At 36.0% G+C, this 18,797-nt stretch overlaps 1 protein-coding gene and 1 pseudogene across 2 annotated transcripts in view; both read right to left on the bottom strand.

Moving 5' to 3' along the window:
• Grid2 (glutamate ionotropic receptor delta type subunit 2) overlaps window positions 1-18,797 on the bottom strand; it is a 1,592,033-nt gene that overhangs the window by 1,334,348 nt on the left and 238,888 nt on the right. The window lies entirely within an intron of this gene.
• On the bottom strand, window positions 846-973 carry LOC111812458 (annotated as a pseudogene).

The following is an 18,797-nucleotide window of genomic DNA, read 5'->3' as shown; positions in this document are numbered from 1 at the left end:
AAAAAAAAAAAATTTATCTAGGGCTGGCAAGATAGCTCAGTGACATAAAGCACCTGCTTAAGCAAGCTTAGGCAGGCGCAGGGGACCATGGGTGATCCCCAGCACAGCATGCAGTGCCAGCCCTGCCCGAAGGGTGGGCTGAGCTGGCCAAAAAAAACTTAACTAGACTTTTAAGTAGTTTACTACAAAAGAATAGAGCACATTACACTTGCAGCAGCCGAATAGCAAAGTCATAGGCTCAGTTCTCACACAATTAATATGGTACATTAGCTGATTGACCTGTACCATATAAATACACTCAATGTTGCATAATAATGTAAATCACTGAAAGACACATTTACTACTCAGAACCTGTCTCCTTTTAAAGTAACTCACAACTACATACTGAAAAACAAAACACTTCTGGGCATTTGTTGGCTTGATGAAATGAAAACTCATTTTCTGAATTAAATTACAGCAAAGAAAATGTGAATTATTAGGACTTAAATATTTTTGCAGTGTTACTATCAAATACAAAATATTATCTACTCTATTTTGTGTGTGTGTGTGGTACCAGGGATCAAACTCAAGACCTTGCACTTGCCAGGCAAGTGCTTATTCCTCTGAGCTATTACCCTGGCCCTACCTACTCTACTCTTACATTATTTCAATGTCATCCTGAGTTCTCTGTCAAACTCCCTCACATGAGTTTCTCGGCATTGGATGCTCTGTGATTCTTTACATTCTTTATTCTCTAAACAGCAAATGTCACCATGTTTCAGTAGCCTTCTTTGACCCTCAGATCAGGACTCTATACTCTTATGTTATGTCTAATCATAGTTACTATTAAAATGGTGTGTATCACACTGCAAAAAAAAAAAAAAAAAGAAAAAAATAATATGCATATTAATTTTTTTTTGGAAAAGTTTTCGATTAGTAATAACTGCATCTCAGATAAACCTCACTGGCTATGGTACTGCCACTGTGCAAAGAGTTCAAATTTTGAATTTATTTGTAGTTGCATTCATGATTTTCTACGCTCTTTAAAGAGTAGATATTATTTGCATAAGATCAAGATTACAAATATCATAAAATTAAAAATTTGAAAATTAAAATATTTTCCACATTTTAGATTTAAATATTTGGGGTTTCAAGTATCTAAAATAGTTTTTATTTCTAACCTGGTAACTTTTATAGCAGCATGTATGAATATTTTCATTAAATAGCACTAAAAACTATATATGAAGCTGCTAAGCTTTTTTGATGTCATTTTTTTGTACTGAGAATGTCTCATAAAGTTTTGCAAATAAAAACTGATAGTAAGAAAAATAATTTTTATACTACCTATACGTTTTCATGATTTCTCTTTACAAAATCAAAATTATGTATATCCTGTTCTGTGTTGGACAATGCATGTTTTAGGAATTAAAACCAGTTTTAGGGATATAGCTCAGTGGTATAAGAATCTGTCTGGCAAGTTCAAGGTCCTGAGTTTGATTCTCAGTAACAAAATAAAAAAATTTAAAAAAAAAAGAATTAAAACCAAAAAATAAAATCAGAATTAACAAGAACTGATGACTGTACTGGGAAATTTCATGGGGTGAGACCGGTATTCTACAAATGGTTTCCCAACATATGACCACCTACTATTTGTGCACCACGTAATTCCTTCCATTGAATTGTGGACCAGCCCTTATGCCTTGCATGAAGTTATCAGGATACAACTAAGTGCCTCCTGTCCTTGCTCATGCTAAAAGATATCTACTGCTTTGTCATAAATTCCAGAGGAAGATGCCTACAGGGCAAGGACCCGGTGCCTGCATTAAAGTCACCAGGGACCTGACCCTGCCAACAGCCAGGGGAGGGACCTTGGAATTGAATTCTTACTAAGTATAACCTTGAGAGACCACAGCCAGGTCAACAACTTGATTCCAACCTAGTGAGCTGCACTGAGCCAATTCAGGAAAGCAGCATCCACAATCTTGGCCCACCACAACTAGGAAATAGCAAACATTTGGTTTTACAAGATATTAAGGTTAGAGTAATTTGTAAGGTAACAGGAGACCACCATCCTATTGCAACAAAGCAAAAAAAAATCTAATATAAATCACCACAGTCTTTAATTTCAAATACAGTACTCATACTACTAGTTAAAAGGTGAAAGGTGAATAGAGTTTGAATCATCTAATCATTTTAATTTTTAAAATAAGTCTTTATTGTGTCTGAGCAAGTTGAAGAAGTCACCCTTCGACAATACAAAGAAGGTCATGGAAAGCTGGAATTATCCTTCAGAAAATCCAAAATTCAGACAGGGACCTTCTTTTCCCTTTGTAATTTGAATTTGATGATTTCTTTTTTCCTCAGGACTTTATGCTAGTGGTCCCCTTTCTCACTTCACGGGACATAAACTGCCCCTAACTAAGCCTTTCTTTCTGCAGTTCACAGCTAGGTTGGATGTAAACTCCCTGCAGGTTTTACTGCTGGGGGTCAGAGGAGCTGAATAACTTTGATTCCTAAGTGAGGTAGAGAAGAGGAATGCATTGCTGTCCCTCTTGAGGACCATCTGCTAAGGAATACAGAGCTCACGGTAGCAGCCTCCAACAGCTGAGAGAAAAATGAGGAGGGTGAAACACAAACTTGTGGAAGGAAAAGGAAATGGAAAAGCTTGGTAGGAACGCGGAGCATCTGTGGTCCAATATGCAACATCACACCCTGAAATCTGAGGAGAACTCCATCCTCAACGGGGCTTGGAAGCCAAATCTGAGAAGACAAGAAACACGGAAAGCTGTCTTTACTTCTTCACAGATGAGAAGATGAAAAGCCTCTAGAACTTGCCAAAATGCAATTAAGTAAATTCCATCCCAATATTTTAGGAAGTTTTCCTCTATTTTTCCTCAGTGCCAACCTCCTGAAGCTGCCTTCTTTTTCACCATTCCTTTCCTTTCTTTTGCAATCTGTTATCGGCCTTAACGCTGCCGAACTGGGTTTCCACACTCTCAATGAAGCTACAGTTGCGCTTCATTTTACCCTATATACTACTTGAAGTCTCACAGTTTCAAACTGCTGTTCAAGGGCCAGCAAGATAGCTCAGCGGCTTAAAGTGTCTGCTTAGGCAGATGTAGGGACCAGGGTTCAATCCCTGGCACACTGTGCCAGCTCCACCCCGGGGTGCACTGAGACAGCAATTGAGAGTGAGTGTGATGTCACGCACCTATAATTCCAGCACTTGGGAGGCTGAAAACAGGAGGATCACTAAGTGTCTGATGTATGTAGTAAGACCCTATAGACCCTGTACTAATTACATTTTTTTAAATTAAAATTTGCTGTTCTTGTGGCTTAATAAAAATTTTGTTTTCTTCCCACTCACTTTTTTAATTCACTCTCAGACACTTTAATTCCAACAAGATAGTAAAGCTGTACACATGCCTCATTTTTGCACTCAAAGCCTTTAGCCTTTTAAGGCACTTGTGCCCTCCTCCTGGATCTCACCCTCAGAACTGCCCTTCTCTCTCTTCTCTTAAAATTGTTTGTTTTTATAATTTGATTTTATTCCAACTCTAAAAATTTATTTTTTTCTGACTTTTATTTCAGAACTCCCTTTTGACTCTCTGACTAAACAATAAACTCAGCTTACCATTTCTCAGTTGGTTTAAGGTAAAACATAGGAAGCTAGAAAGTTGCGAACCAGCAATGTGAACTCATGTTAAACAAGACACAAATTTGTAATGAATAACCTGGAGCACCCTGGCCCATCAGTATCCTGATTAATTCTATTCAGAGAGTAAGAAGGAAATTTATACCAGTCATTTTCTTTATTGAGTGACTTATTATTTAACTTATGTATTACTGTATATATTGTCAATTTTGTTATAAACTTTTGCAAACTAGCTCAATGCAATAAATGATATACTTTTCAAAAAGTGATGTAAAACAATTTCACAGTTTTTATTCCATCAAAATTATATTAGCTCTAAACAGCTTGACAATAACCAAAAGTCATAGTATCAGAAAAATTACTTGATTACATTATTTCTTCATTTATTCACTTCTCTCTATTCCATGATATGGAATTTCCTAAATAAGAATTTCCAAAATGGATTTCTCACTGTGCCTATAAATCTGAAAGATAATTTTTCTAAAAAGACTTAATACAAATGCTGGACTTTCTTCATTTAAAGTGTCTGAGAAAATGCTGGAATCAGATTTCATGCAATAATCATTATGTACTAACATATGATTACCTTTGACATCATGTCATCTCTTTCAATTCTCGGTGTCACCTACTGGAGCATGCTACTGCTTTGGGTTTGCCTCTTGCATAAATGAATATGCTCCCTAAACACAGGCCCATCATATTAACCATATAGTGTCTACAAAGCCCATCTTTCCTAGCCCACCAGCTGTTCAATACTAGAAACAACCAATCTCCTTTGTCTTACATGAATTATCGTCCTTTCTAACTAATTTAAGTGTACCTCATGTAATTTTCACATTTTTTCATGCTTTTTGTCATGCAGTTGAATATGTTGTTATTGAAATAGCTAGGGAAAATCATTATTCTAAAGATATCATGACATAATACTTCAAAGACAGATTAAAATGTTTCTGACAAAGATTTTGAAAATTGAGCAGGTATATGAATAATAACATGCAAGTGACCAATATAATTTATGCAAAAAAGTGAGACTAAAATATGCCGGGCATATAGATACTTTACACTATTAACTACAGATCACATTTTTGTATAGCTAGAGCTTACAAACATAAAACTGCAAGAGGATTTTGACATGAAGATTTCCCGAGGAAAAGAGTCCTAAGTCAAATGTTTCTGATCACAAGACAGGCTTTCCAAGGAGCCATATAAAATTTTTTTCAGCTTTTACTTCATAACTGTTCTTCTTTATGCTATCAAAGACAGTATGAAGTTGCTATAAATAAAATAGACTTGAGTGAGTAAATAGTAAAATAAAAGTGGTGAGGAAAGAGCCAGAAACCAAGGCAAGCCTAGGGTTGGCAGAGGAAGGGTCTCTCTTGAGAAAGGGGACACTGAATTCTGAAGCTTAGAGTGCGTTAGTCCTCGGGAAAGGAGAGCTGGTTCCATCACTGCGAACAGCACCTGCTGTCAAACTTCTGTTGTATCTAGGTCCCCTCAAGTCTCTCCTGCTGTAACTCACTGCTCTTTCATAGCCACAAGTGTACTAGAACTACTCTAGCCAACATCACAAATCATTTGCTTTTCATTAAAGATATTTTTCTTCAGAGCCCATTTATCTTGGACTATTTCCTAACCTTGATATTCTAAACTGTTCTCTTTCCTTCATAGATGCCAGGAATACAATTTTTTTTCCTTTTGCCCATCCTACCTCTTAATGTGCTCTCAAGTCAAGTCTTTGATCTTTTTAATATTGCATTGGACACCGGATTGTATCTCATTCCTGCATATTTTAGACTTCAAGTCCACCGACTTCTTTTAACATCAAGGCAACTCTCCTTTTATGTAAACTCCAATTTTAAATGAACTTTCATTCTGTATGTGTCCATCACCTTAAAACAACCTTGACAAGACCAAAGATTGAAAGCTCCAGCACACTGTCAGCTCTTCCTCGAAAGCTCCCCAAGTTTTAACGCTCTGATTACAGTTTCACTATTGTCTCCTGTTGTAAATCACTGGTGGCTTTTCTCAACTCTTTTCTTTGATTCTTTTCCAACTGAGAAATATCCAAACTGAACCAGTTCAACTGAAAAAGTGTTTCTCCTGGCTGCGAGCTGCTTTGCCTGGCTTCTACCGCAGTCGCAGCACCAGCCTTCGGGCCTTGATGGCTGCCGTCTTCAGCAGCAGACCCCACTAGGCAAGACCATCACCATCCGTGTCAGTCGTGACAGTGTCAGCTAGATCTGCACTGGCGTTTTATGACTCACAAGTATCAGTACCATACAATGTGCATGCAGTCACTTATCTCCAGCAGTGACGCTAAAGCCAGTCTAGTGCACACAGCCAATGTTTTTTTTTTTTTTTTTTTTTTTTCCATGAAATACTGAATAAGTGAATGAAAAGGTAACATTCATTTAGGCCTCCCAGATAGCAACATACATAGTTTCTTTGTCACTGAGCTAGGGCAGGTATTATTACTTCCACTTTCTAAATAATGAAATGAGTTTTGGAGAATTTAAAAAGTAATTATTCGTATTACTAACAGACAGAATTTTGTTTTGTTTTGTTATATTTTTGGTATGGGGATCAAGTTCAGGACCTTGTGCTTGCCAGGCAGGTGCTTATGCTGCTGAGCAATTTCTCTGGCCCTAATGGACAAAATTTAGATGAGATGCCACAAGTATGGAAATGTTTTCTATATCTTTAGACATAATACTTTTTCCATATTACCTTTGACTTTTTAAATAAAGTTTCATTGTATCAGGCATACAGTACAGATAATGACATATATATGTAAAAACTTTTCATGATAATACTAACCTTTGCGCACACACACATAGAAAAGAATTTAAAGCTCAGGGCTGGCCAAATAGTTCAAACGAGTAATGCTCCTTCAAGAAGGGGCTGAGAGTTCAATCTCTGGGCCTGCCTTGCCGGCCCGGCCCCACGGCGCACTGAGATGGCAATTGAGACTGGGCATAGTGGCACATGCCTGTAATCCCAGCTCTAGAGAGGCTGTAAATAGGCAGATCACTATGAGCCTGATCTAGTAATGAGACCCTGAACACCCGGTAGACTCATCCCTAAAATAAAAAAGAAAAAAATACTAACCTTTAATTTCTAAAATCTGTTATTTTATTGTTTGTTGGATTAAGAGATAATCTAGATAGTATTTCTAAACTTCAAAATTCCTAAATTAAAAATACCACCTCTCATCTCCAGTTCCTGGGGAAAGGGAAGATTTGCCATACAAAAGTACAATGTGCTAAGCCATGTGAATATTAACTTATGAAATTTTATTTTCAGTGATTTATTTAATATAAATAACTAGAATCAGAAATTAGTTTTTAATTACTTACAGTAATTTAACTGATTTTTAATGAAATTTTAGTATTTTGAGACTACTCTTGGCAATGCAACTAACAATAATGCAAATATTCTTACACTTCTTAAATCAGTCAGACATATTCTATTACATATAAACATTGATTAAGTCAAACCACACAATACAAATCAAATATTAATGCTTTTAACATCAATGGACCACAAAAAACACTAAACTGAGAATTTTAACGACCAGTGGTTTGCTTTTCTCTCTGTTTTTCCAGTCTTTCTTGATTTTGGAAATTTGCAGTATATTTGATTTTTTCTTTTAGTTTATCATATTTATGGCTCATGGAAAAATTTTTTGTCACATTCTTCTTAGTGTTATAAAGTGCTCTGAAGGTACAAAGGTCTCTCCAATCAGAAAGACTGGGAGAACAAGTATCCCAGAGAAAGCTCTTCAGAGCCTCAGACATAAAGCCCTGCTAAATTGGTCTGATTATTTTTAGAGCAAGCAATCATAAATAAATATGAGATACATTTCTACTCATAGGAAATCCAGATCATATTCAGGCATTTAGGAAAAAGTGTTGCCTGTGAATCTATTCAATTCTCTAATGAAGATTTTGCTAACATTTAATCATAGGTGTCTAATGAACATCTGTGGAGTACTGACTTAAAAGAGTGATTTGACAGCTTTTAACGTAAGATCATAAACTAAATATGGGTTATGAAGCCTCTCTTTTGTAAAAGAGAATCATTCTATGCTTCACAGATGGTAGTTACATATTTCATAAATACTCTAGAAAAAAACAAAATATAATCTATGCTTTCATATTTAGAGTTGCCTAAAGTTTGGTGAAAAAAACAGATTTGGAGTCTTGATTCTAATCATAAAGTATTAGAATTCTTCCTTTTTATATGCCATCCAGATTTTTGCATTATAAAATCAGTTTTCCCAAATGCTCTATGTATGTAAAGTCCTGTACTGGCTCTTCAGGAAAGATATAACATGTTTAACCTTCTTACTCTAATAGGTGATGTTTCTATTTGAAAATAATCATGCTCAAAATGGTGCAGCTTATTGAAAGAATTCTTAATATTATATAGGTTCTATGAGATTTTTCTTAACAAAAGACTAAAGGATAATGGGATAATATAGCTTCCAAAAGAACAAAAAGTCATTAGACCTTTTCAACATTTCTTCTAAAGTTCATACAATCTATACAGAGTGTTGAATTTCAAAATAGGTTATGGATATAATCCCTAGTATTTTATGAAGCTTAATGCAAGTCCTCTCTTAAGACACAAATCAAATTATATTTTTATTTGTTTAGCAGACAACTTATCTATAACCTTAATGCAAATGATAGCCTCTCTGAAAATCTATGCCATACTAAAAAAAAAAAAAAAAAAAAACCTAGAAAGTAAAACACCTTTCTGTATATTATTTCATGTAGTTGAAAAGCATGTGTCAGGCAGTTTTTGTCAGTCTGACAAAATGCTTAAGAAAAACAAAGGATGAAAGATTTGTGATTCAGTTTTAGTGGTTCAATCCATGGTCAGCCAGCTCTATTGCTTTGGGGCTGTGGTGTGGCAGAAAGGCATGACAGAATCCTGATTTGTCTCAGGGCAGTCACTGAACAGCAACAGAGGGAAAAGACTGAGGAAAGACTGACATCAAGACACATTGATTTGAAACTGTCTCATTGCTATCTCTTTGTCAATAAAACTTTGAAAAAAAAAAAAAGGATGGCAAGAGGAAAAAAAGAATTAAGATGTGTTATGCTCATGTAACAACTTCAAAAAATGAATGTAATCATTATGTACTATAAAAACATATACTGATGAAATTAAAATTTTTTAAAAAGAAAAAAAAAAAAAAGACACATTGCTCAGCGACCTGCTTCCTCCACTGTGCTCCTACTCCACATAGGTGGCTTATCCATGGACGAGGTGCGCACCCCACAATCCAACCACCTATTATCTATCAATCCATTATCTCTTCACCTAATGAAAGGAATACTATCAGCTGTCACAGAAGCATTTGACCACAAAGTTTTTCACGTAATTCATATACATACATACATACATACATACATACATGTGTCCTGTGATCTCTGTGTGCTTGGAGTGTGTACCTAGGATATACTGTGATTGGAGGCATCGTGCCCTACAGGGTGAAGTGTCAGTATTGAGAACTGAGAGCTGCTTGCAGACATTTAGGGGCAACTAATGGGAAGTCCTTTTCTATGTTTTCCAAAGAGAGTTTGGGAGATCACTTTATGATTTTTGTTTGATGATATAAGCTTTTTCACATACAGAGACCTTCACCAGGAATTAAGGACTCACCAGAATTTCCCTGGAGCCTCCACAACATTGAGTTAAGTATTCTTCTTTATAAGTAGTCTGTGTTGCGTATTTCAGTATAGTGATGAGAAGCTAGTATGATGCATAAAAAGTCTATTATGTAGGAGGTAAAACTTCAAGCTTCAGTAAAGGTGTACATTGCAAAATGCTCAAATTAGGTACATATTCTTCTTGTCAAGGTTTTATGAAATTTTTTGGAGAAAACATTTAAAACCCATCTCACCTTCACTGAAATATATACTACATTATTGTCGTCTATCAGCACACTACTATCTAATGGAAAAAGAACTCATTTCTCCTATCTGTGTAATTTAGGGTTCAGCAAAGAGCCTTTCTCAGTCTCTCCCCACTACTCTTCCAGTCAGTGAGTTATTTGATACAGAGGCCTTCTTTAAAGATATTTGGAGAGCTAACAAAGTTTAGCTCCTCTCATCATTTATCATCATTTCTGTGCTGCACTTTTAAACTGCAAACTTCATGGAGTAGAGAACTTGATTCTGTTACACTGATCAGTGGCCTACAATGTTGAGGTGGGGGGACAGGGCTGAGCTTAAGAGGCCCACAACCGGGGGACTGGAGCGGACTGCAAGCTTGTTGGTCTGTGTCTTAAGATCATTTCTAAATGGCATGTTACATTTCAGAGCATTCTGTTCTTCACAGTAGCCCTTCTGTTCTCCATAATATTCTTGATAATCCCATTTCACATTTGTTGAGATATTAGAATTACATTTGCTGTAATTACATTTGCTGTTTAATATCTTCTTTTTATTTACTTTCATTAACTTCATAACAGTATCACATTTCCCCCTGTATCCACTTCTACGAAATTGTCTTCTTAATATGTTGCTATTTTTTCTCCTTTACTTCTATTATTTAAAAATAATTTATTACTCCATGCCTTCAATACACATGAATGTCTTCCTCTTGGGCAGTTAGTACATGCACTAAACACATTTTTTAAAATCTCTTTCTCCTTGTTCCACCCATCCAAACCTTGGGCTCTTACAAGCCTGAATCATTTCTTCATACAGTTACTTCCAATGAAGCTTCCATTCATTTTTATGCCTCCACTAATCCCCACTATCTGTGGGATCGAATAGTGTGTGGGCACGAAAAGAAGCGACGATGGCAGCTGCATCCGTCTGCTTGCACACAAGAAAGCAATGAGCTGGTCAGCAAAGCGAATGCATTGGCCACCGCAGTTCTTAACAACGGAAGCACGAACTGCCCCTTTTTCCAAAACCATAGTTTAAATATTTTTTCAGGTTTTCTTCTCTTGTTTTCTTTCTCTTTTCTGATCCAGTTACTTTCTAAGTACATACACTGAAATCACCATAAAATTCACTAATTTCCACCTATTCCACTGTTTTTTTTTTTTTCTGTACCAGGGATTGAACTCAAGACCTTGCACTTGCCAGGCAAGCACTTATTCTACTGAGCTATTTCCCTGGCCCTCCATTGTTCATTGACCACACAACTTAAATTCTTCTGCCAGGTGTTTTAAAATCCTTTTATCAATTGATACTTAAAGACAAAATGTGTTTTCAGCATGATCCTTAAAGCACTACCTGTGAATATTTTTTAGAACTTTTACAAGTCTGTGTCTGAGTGTGTGCATCCAGTAACATTTTTATTTTTCTTCTTCTCCTTCTCCTTCTCCTTCTCCTTCTCCTTCTCCTTCTCCTTCTCCTTCTCCTTCTTCATTTTTTTTTTTTAATTTTAGGAAAGTGTCTACAGGGTGTTCAGGTTCTCACTACTATATCAGACTCATAGTGATCTTCCTGTTTACAGCCTCCCAAGAGCTCAGATTACAAGTGTGCATCACCATGCTCAGTCTTAATCGCCATCTCACCGCCAGCCCCCCAGGGCAGGGCCAGCAAGGCAGGCTCAGGGATCAAATCTCTGGCCCCAGTGCCTGCTTTCAGGCGCTTTAATCTGCTGAGCTATTAGGCCAGCCCTACAATTTTTATTCTTAATTATTACTTTACATGACAGAAAATAAGGCATATTGCTCATTAAAAACAACTTGAAAAAGGATATGACAGGAACCAAATGTTAAAATATGAGAGGAGCTGACTCAAAATTGCATAATTTTTCAAATGGAACTAGAGTAATATTTGAGGAACTAGGTTCTAATTCTGTTGCAGCTACTTAGTTTCTAGTTCTCTGAACCTCAGAGTTGAAAGCCCTAGTAGTCATACTTGCCATAACAGGAGAGATATAAGGGGTAATGGACCAAAACTGCTTTAAGCTTTCTTCTTGAAGATTTCCACATTGTCCACTAGTTCTGAAATTTGATTTAATATGCTATCTTCTAGTCAAGTATCCACTAAATACACCAATACACACTAATGATTATTGTGCCTCACAGGCAAAATATGGTAATAGTTAGGACTAAGAACTAAAGCCAGCACTTTCAGACTCATTTTATTCCCTAGTAACTTAAATTTCATTTCAACCTAGGACACAAACAAGGGGATATCTCAGTTTACTTATTTTCCTTTCAAGTTACAGTGCCCATATTAACATTTGACTATAAAACATACCACTGTGGATATCACTCAGCAGTACAGTGCTTGGCTGGCAAGCATAATATTCTGAGTTCCATTTCCAGTACCAAAAAACAAACAAGAAATCAGAGCACTTCTGCTTATGCCCACATATTCAACCTGATCCTAAACATGAAAAGACTTTTTCCCCACTCACCCAATACATAGTGAAATACTGCTTTTTTTCTTTTTTTACAGAAAAACTTGGTAGTATTAGAAGGTTGCCCTTAAATATTGCCATTTTATGCATTCATGCTTTTCTCTGCCTAACATAAAGGTGTATCTCAAAAGATAATGAGGGGACATCCTCCCAAGGAAAGGTCATCTAAATGGTCCTACTCAAGAAGCAGACAGTATTATGCCTTTCTGTTGCATGTCAATCTTTTTTAACAGCTTTTTAAAAATCACCTCCAACAATGGCAGTTTAGTTAAAAGGGAACAGAATCTTCTTCAGTGAGCAATCTCTACTATAACACAAATTGATGAGGTTGAATGGATTTTTCTTATTTATTGCATCAGACTGAGGATTGGTCCCTTCAGGGGGCAACCACTGACGGTGCAGTCGGGGCTTTGCATATCTGAAACTGATGAGAAGAGGTACTTCATGTAAAAGAAGAGCATCCTAAGTGTTTGTCTAATGGAAGAACATCTTCTGAGATGTTCCTAGAAGAAAAGATACCAAGGAGAAACACATTTGGGGACAGCGCTAGTAATAATTCCTATTTGGAGATTCATATTTATGTTAGTATCCATTCTGGGTTTGGAGAAGTGCTCACAGGAGCACTTTGGTAAGGGGATAATGTGAGCTGGCCTTAGGACGTGTACAAATGCAAGACCATGAAGAGACAAAGGGAGCATCTCTGTCATTTGACTCAGTATCCACCTTTTATGTGACATAAAAGAAGGAAAAGCACCTCATTGCGAGTGACATGTAAAATATATTCTAAAGATTCTCTAACTTTAGGGATAGGAAAAAATATATAATATCAAAACTTCCAGTTCTGGAACTTAAACTCAACTACTTCCTATTATTATCTTTAATGCTGATTAAAGTACAAGAAAATATGCAGGCAATATATTTTCTTTTCATTGCATATGCTAATAGCTGGAAGCAAGCTTTTTGAAAGAAAGTCTACCTGAAGTTTTAGAATTTAACTTGAACTTAATAAACTTATATTTAAAGCAGTGTGTTAATCTCATGCCACTCTTGGATATGACCTTGACCAAGAGAAATCTGGTATGAGAATGGCCTTGCTTAGGCTAGCATTGCTCTGCATTCACAGGCAGCTACCCATAGGGACCCAAAATACAAAAGCCATTTTGTCCTTTGTGCGGTTCCCAACTGCAGCAAAACTTCTCATTTCCTCTTCCTTATGAACCTATAACATGTTTTCTACTTGCATTAGCTGACACAGCACCGTGAAAAAAAAAAAAGATTTTCATTTCATTCTTTTTCAGTTTGAGCACAGTGAGGAAAGGTGGAACAAAAGCCAGCTTAATATGCAGCAGTCACCACACAGCAAAGATGTGGTCACTTGTATGCAGGTGGCAGCAGGGCAAAGCATTTCACATCAAAGCAACCATTAAGGTCACAGCTAATTTGAAGTGTGCAATTTAAGATGTAGTTCTTGGGTGCCATAAATTTCACAAAAATCTAACCACAGTGATGAAATTCCTCAACCCTGTGTCTGTCAACTAAATCCCAAGCCACTGAACAGAAGAATGTGGCATGGTGTATGTGAAGATGTATTGTTCATACCCAGTAGGATTTTTATCCTGATTTTTATCAGCAACTGGTATAACTATGCATACATTTTCACAAATAATATGCATTTATCCTTGTAGGTCAAGAAAATAGACAAACTGCATAAGCATGGAGGGTAAATGGATTTTTTTTCTTTTTCTTATGTATTTAGGACAGGGTCTACAGGGTCTCACTACACAGATTGAACTTGTAGTGATCCTCCTGTTTTCAGCCTCCCAAGTGCTGGGATTACAAGCATGTGCCACCACGCCCAAGCTCAATTGCCATCTTAGTGTGCCCCTGGGATGGGGCTCACACAGCACACTGGGGATCAAACCTAAGCAGGCACTTTAATCCGTTGAGCTATCTGACCGGCCCATAAACATAAAATTTTAACACAAGCTAGAAGGCTGGTGTTGTCTGTGAATGGGTTCATGTTACTCAACCTTTCAGTTTATTCTTTCTGCTCTGTAAAATGAAGAAATTGAACTGCACTGGCTTGTTTAATGTTCAAATGCAACTCATGGATACTGTAACCACCTCTATATTTAACTTCAGAAAGTCAATATAATGCATTGACTATGATTTAAAGAAAACAAATAGCTGTTTCAAAATAAAATGATACTCGTATACATAAATACTCAGACAGAACTACACAGAAGACAAAGCTATAGATTTCTGATTATTATTACTATAGTGAAGCAAATTGACTCCCAAAGTAGAAAGTGAACACTGATAGAGGGTGTCCCAGGTATAAAACCTCATAAATAACATTTACCACAATAAAAAACATAATCTGAAATGATGACTAAGCAATTTTCACTCTTAAGTAGTTCACATGGCATTCACATTGTTGAAATTTAACTTATAGATGAAAGCCATACCTAAACACAATTTCTGTTATGAAAAATTGAGGCACAGCTAAAGCCAGCTAATTATAGAAAAAGGGCAATACTTCGTTATGAGAAACTCTTCTGAGAATTGCAGATTGTTTAGCATTCCTTATTTCCACCAATTAATCATGAAAATCCTGCATATTCAATGCAACTATATGACAGACAGATAGATAGGTAGATCAATAGATTGATGGATAAATAAATGGACAGGCGGTCCTCATCGGTAGAAGCTATCAATGAGAATAGCTATCGCTATTTCCATGGTGTAAACACTTCCACAGTGGCCTGTATCCATCTACCAACATGATGCTGCCACATACAGACCTGGAATCAGTCACTCTAGCAATCAGTTCTCACATCCCTTTAATCATTGTGTTAAACAAAAATATGACAAGTCGTCCTCAGAGCATGACCAAACCAAAGCATGTGTTGACTGCTACCATTCCTTATGATAAAAAAATTAAATTATTACTCTAAGTCTGACACTGTCAATTTTTCCCATTCTATGTCATTTGTTTAAAAATACAAATGTTTCCTGCACTTAGTGCATTAGAAAAAGAATTACTTTCTGGTGCTAAATGTTCAAGTAAGAATATATCATTTCTAAGGCAGTTTATTTATTAGTTCATTCAGGATTTATTGTACATGCCAGGTTCTACTTTTATTTAGGGACAACCACTTAATTACCTGCATGGCTTCCATAAGGAAATGCAAACTTAACAATGTTTTCTGATAACTAAAGTATTTCAAGGAATTGGTAAAATAGCTTCATACCTGGAAAGGTTAACCATATTAAGAGAATAGCACATTCAAGAATAAATAACAATATCTGCACATGTGTGTCTGGTTTATTTCACTTATGAATATATGTTCAAGTGGCATCCACTTCAATATGAAGGCTTAGAGTTTATCATTCTTAATAGCTGAATAATACTCCATTGTGTAAAAATACCTCATCTCTTTCAACCACTCCTCAGGTGATGGGCATCTTGGTTGTTTCCAAGATTTGGCTATCACACATTGGGCTGCTATAAACATAGGCACACATATATCACTATGATATAATGTTTTCAGATCCTCTGGAAAAATTCCCAGTAGAGGAATAGCTGGTTTAAATGGGATTTCCAGTCGAACTTTTCTGAGGAGTCTCCATACTGATTTCCATAGTGGTTGTACCAGTCTACACTCCCACCAGCAGTGAAGAAGGGTTCCTTTTTCCCCACAGCCTCTCCAACATTTGTTGTTGGGTGATTTTGTTATGATATCCATTCTTTCTGGGGTGAGACGATATCTCAATGTTGTTTTAATTTGCATTTCATGGATGGCTAGTGATGTGGAGCATTTTTTCATATATTTATTCCCTTCTTTAATTTCTTCCTCTGAGAAGCATGTGTTCATCTCAGATGCCCATTTCTGGATTGGATCTTTAAATTTTGGGGCCCTAGTGTTTTTTAGTTCTTTATAAATTCTAGAGAGCAGACTTTTGTCTGAGTACTTATTTATCATGATTTTTTCCAAATTTGTGGGTTGCCTTTTCACTTTGTTGGTAATTTCTTTTGACGTGAAAAAACTTCTCAGTAAGAGCAGGTCCCAGTTGTTAATTCTTTCAGTGGAAGACCCAATACTATTAGGGACTACTGAACTCTTTTAGATTATTTTGCTGAGTTAACATACCTATAATATTCAAATAATGGAACTTAACAAATAAAGGGTATACAGATGAATGTCCATTTTGTATTTGTTTATTCAAAGTGGAAAGGATAGATACATAGTTACATTCTCTTAATGAATAGAGTGATTTGTTCTAATGGTGTTTGCACATAGGATATCATGTCCACATCTTGTACAGCAATTAACCACTAGGAAGAATGTATGCAATGTGTTAATTTATGAAACTGTTCTACCAATTTGATTTGAAACTGTCTCATTGCTATTTGGTTCTCAACAAAATTATGGGAAAAAAGAATAAATAACATAAGTATGAGTTCATTCTTACAGTATTTGCATTTTTCCATACAAATATTATACAAGTACTACTTATACAAAGTTAGCTCTTCATATTAAAAATGCCATATGCTATAGGAAAACTAAAATGAATTGTTTAGTCTATTTAAGCTGTCCATTTAACTACTATCTCACTAGCAGTGCAGACTTTGGAAATTTCATGAAATGAAAATAGAGGTTATAGTTCTCTACTGTGCTGCTAGCTTTGAGAAAATTAGAAAAAAAAAAAAAAAAACACCACAGAATTGTGTTTGCCAAGCAGGCGCAGCCATTAAAACCGTTTTGTTTCTCATCTACCTCCTAGTTTATGAAGGCTCTCTCTTTTCCTTATAACGTGTAATATAATACTTTGCACAGTTTTTAGTCTTCGTTATGCATTTATAGAATGCATGGCTTCCTAAGCAAGTAGTCTGCCTTCTCCCTGTTTAGTTACTTAAACAGCAAAATAACACACATAAAAATCACAATGCTGATGCAAGCACAGCTTCATTAAAGTATTATGTTTACTTCACATTTTATTTTATTTATTTATTTATTTTTATTTTTATTTATTTTTTTGTGGTGGAACCAGGGATTGAACTCAGGCTCTTGCTCTTCACATATTCTTTTAAAGTATTTTCTCTCCTAGTAATACTCATACAAATTATTGGTTTCTTAAAATACACTGGAACACAAAATTATATATCCCCATATATTATTCCTTATATTAAATGTGGCTTAATAGGAATCTTTCTATGGGGAAAATTGAATGAACTGGATATTATCAAGTGTTTCAAAAGAAAATTAGCTAGAAGTACTGTGCATTTCAGCACTTTCTCTGAATATGTCAAATGTAACGGCCGTAGTTTGCACTGATTTTATTTTTATCATGTATAATTAGAAAACTTCTTGTATCATTTGTTCACAGATTTTTGTTTCTCTAGAATATTCCAGGACACTATTTTCTTTTCTTTTCTTTCTTTCTTTTTTTTTTTTGCTGCATTTCTTCCTTCATTTTCTCATGTTTTAAGCCCGTCCCCCAAATGTGCCTGAGTATGAGTTCTGTTATGAACAGTTATGTTGTTCGAAATCCAACTCACTGTGACCCTTCTTGATTTTCAGTAAAAGCTTGTGTCTAATTTCAGAAAAGTGAGAATGAGATAGACTTTATTTTTATAGAATACTCAACTCCTCTCCATTTTTTAATTTTGTTTTTAGTCTTTGAGACAGGGTCTCAATACACAGTTCAGGCTGGCGTTACTCTGTGTAGCCCAGGCTGGACTCGAACTCACCATGACCCTCCTGCCTCAGCTTCCCATGTGCTGGGATCACAGGGGTATTCTTCTATATTGAGAGAATACAGTAAAAATTTCTGTGTGTTCACAATAAATAAGAAAATTGCTAAAATCCACTAGGCAGGGGATGAGTATTTATCTATATAAAAATGTTCTGGGGCCAGGAAAATAGCTCAGCGGATTAGAGCACCTGCAAGCAGGCACAGGGGCCTAGGGTTCCATACCTGGGCCTGCCATGCCAGCCCTGCCCTTGGGGCACACTGACAGGGCATTTGAGACTGGGCGTGGTGGCACATGCTTGTAATCCCAGCTCTTGGGAGGCTGCAAACAGGAGGATCACTACGAGTCCAATCTAGTAGTGAAACCCTGAACACCCTTTCCTAAAATACAGAAAAAAAATACAATAAAATATTCTGGCTTACAAATCTCATTATATTTGTTTTTACACATTTGATAAAAATTACAGATTTATTTACACTATAAAGTAAATATTGTTTTATGTCACGTTAATTAAACACTAGGTAATCTCACTGGAGAAAAATTCAGCTAGCCATTGATGAAAAGCCTCTGGGAACTCCAGCATAACTGACTTCCTCTTCATTTAGCAACACTTTGATCTTCTAAGTATATCTTTTAAAGACGTTGATTAAATTGAAGACTGCACAGACATAAGGAAAACTAGTCTTCCGATGCATTGCTTGAAATTTTAAACTGTTAGCTACAAAACCTATAGTCAATAACAGGATGGGACAGAAGATAAGCACTGTAGGCAACTTGGACATGCAAGATATAAGGAGCAAGAGACACACTGAATAATTTTTGCGCCCTTTTTCCTGGGAAGTTATACCCATGAAATTACTTCATATTTGTAAAACTCCAAACTTTTATTTCCTTTTTTAGTGGTGAAAATTTGTCTGAAGTGAAGAAATTTATAAACTCCTAGGTGGAGGAAAGATATATATATATTAGATAGATAGATAGATAGATAGATAGATAGATAGATAG

The sequence above is a fragment of the Octodon degus genome, unplaced genomic scaffold, assembly GCF_000260255.1.
Source record: "Octodon degus isolate 3935 unplaced genomic scaffold, OctDeg1.0 scaffold00125, whole genome shotgun sequence".
Lineage (NCBI taxonomy): Eukaryota > Metazoa > Chordata > Mammalia > Rodentia > Octodontidae > Octodon > Octodon degus.
This window is presented reverse-complemented; position numbering and strand designations above follow the sequence as displayed.